Genomic DNA, 2,500 nt, shown 5'->3' on the forward strand with positions numbered 1-2,500 from the left:
AGTAGACGCTTTCAGTGCGACCACCCGTGCTCCCAACTGAGCTTGCCGCTGCCGACAGAGGCCCGGGAGCGTGCTGTCGTGGTGTTGCCGGCGGGAGACAACACGCGGCCACAAACAGTGACCGGGCAGCTCCAACGCCAGCGCCACAGAGGGGCAGAGCCCCACTTGGGTGCCAAAGCGAACTCTCCCAGCACAGCGCACGCGCCAACACATCCGCACAGCTGCGATACAAACCACCTGCGAGAACCGCGGGGGCGACCGAGCAGCAGACGGCGTCGCGGCGCCGAGTGCCGGGCGGCGGCGCATCCTCAACGCACACAGTCCTCAATCGGACCAGCACACTGCAGATGTCCACCGCGCTTCGCACCGGGCCCGGGAGGACCCACTTTGGCCGCACGGCGCCGCGCGCTGGGTGCGCCGGCACGCAGATGCGCCGCCTGCCGCCTCCGTCAGCCGGCGCGCCTGCCACTGGGCGCCCCCACCAGCCGGCTGCCGCGCGTGCGCCCACGCAGCGCGCGGCCAGCACGCCGGGCGCCCCCCCCTCACCGGCCGGGGACGGTCCCACCCAGCCACCGCCGCGTATCGCTTCATACCCACATGCCCACTCACGTTCGTGGGTATGACGGGTGTCGCTGAAGCAACCGGTTAATACCTGTACCGATCGTCGATATCAACGATTCACCTCCAGCGCGAACAACCGCGCAACAACGGATTTCCAGTTCATTTGCGTAACTTGGGCAGCAAACGTAGACATCCATCTACATTTGCGACTTCTACGAGTCTTGCATGCCTGGATGTTGTGTGTCACGACGCACTCCATCAGCATACATACACGCTGCGACGTGTGCACGAAAGAACACGTGGAAGGTGGCCAGCGTACGTATGCGAATGCCATTGCACAGCTGCGAAGCGCATTCAACACGCGAACTCCTGACCGACGAGCTAGAGGTGACAGGAGGGGAGGGGGGGGGGGGGGCGGGGGCGATATACGTCCTATTGCAGTACACAATACAGTGGATAGCGGGACCATGTGGAAAGTAAGCAACACTCGCAAGATGTGAGGGTACGCACCGTAAAATGAATCAATACGCAGAACACCACAGTGTGCGCGAAGTGAACTATGTTGAGATGGTTGCAATTAGGCAACGCTACACGAATTCCTAGATTCATATAACTAACAATTACAGGGCAGGTTAAGGCGCAACGTGGGTTAGGTTAGGGCGCAACGTGGGTTAGGTTAGGGCGCAACGTGGGTTAGGTTTGGGCGCAACGTGGGTTAGGTTAGGGCGCAACGTGGGTTAGGTTAGGGCGCAACGTGGGTTAGGTTAGGGCCCAACGTAGGTTAGGTTAGGGCGCAACGTAGGTTAGGTTAGGGCGCAACGTAGGTTAGGTTAGGGCGCAACGTAGGTTAGGTTAGGGCGCAACGTAGGTTAGGTTAGGGCGCAACGTAGGTTAGGTTAGGGCGCAACGTAGGTTAGGTTAGGGCGCAACGTGGGTTAGGTTAGGGCGCAACGTGGGTTAGGTTAAGGCGCAACGTGGGTTAGGTTAAGGCGCAACGTGGGTTAGGTTAGGGCGCAACTTGGGTTAGGTTAAGGCGCAACTTGGGTTAGGTTAAGGCGCAACTTGGGTTAGGTTAAGGCGCAACTTGGGTTAGGTTAAGGCGCAACTTGGGTTAGGTTAAGGCGCAACTTGGGTTAGGTTAAGGCGCAACTTGGGTTAGGTTAAGGCGCAACTTGGGTTAGGTTAAGGCGCAACTTGGGTTAGGTTAAGGCGCAACTTGGGTTAGGTTAAGGCAGAAGTTGGGTTAGGTTAAGGCAGAAGTTGGGTTAGGTTAAGGCAGAAGTTGGGTTAGGTTAAGGCAGAAGTTGGGTTAGGTTAAGGCGCAACTTGGGTTAGGTTAAGGCGCAACTTGGGTTAGGTTAAGGCGCAACTTGGGTTAGGTTAAGGCGCAACTTGGGTTAGGTTAAGGCGCAACTTGGGTTAGGTTAAGGCGCAACTTGGGTTAGGTTAAGGCGCAACTTGGGTTAGGTTAAGGCAGAAGTTGGGTTAGGTTAAGGCAGAAGTTGGGTTAGGTTAAGGCAGAAGTTGGGTTAGGTTAAGGCAGAAGTTGGGTTAGGTTAAGGCAGAAGTTGGGTTAGGTTAAGGCAGAAGTTGGGTTAGGTTAAGGCAGAAGTTGGGTTAGGTTAAGGCAGAAGTTGGGTTAAGGGATGGTGTGTGTGGGGGGGGGGTGGGGTGGCGAGGTTCGTTGATAGTGATGGTAGTAAGTGGACGCCTGAGGCACTATCAGATATGTCACGTCAGTTGCACTTGTGGCTCATGGCAGGTGGCGCGCCCGTTCTGTGTTTGTGGCAAAGGAGTGGCACACCTGTGTCTTTCATTCCTGCCATTGTTTATGTGCTGTGAGATGCGGCAGTGTGGTGCTGTTGGGTGCACCCCTGTGTAGGACATGTGTGGGTGTTGGTGGCGTATCTGAGCAATGGTGGTTGTAGGAAGAGTGGGA

Source organism: Schistocerca nitens, chromosome 7 (assembly GCF_023898315.1).
Source record: "Schistocerca nitens isolate TAMUIC-IGC-003100 chromosome 7, iqSchNite1.1, whole genome shotgun sequence".
NCBI classification, from domain to species: domain Eukaryota; kingdom Metazoa; phylum Arthropoda; class Insecta; order Orthoptera; family Acrididae; genus Schistocerca; species Schistocerca nitens.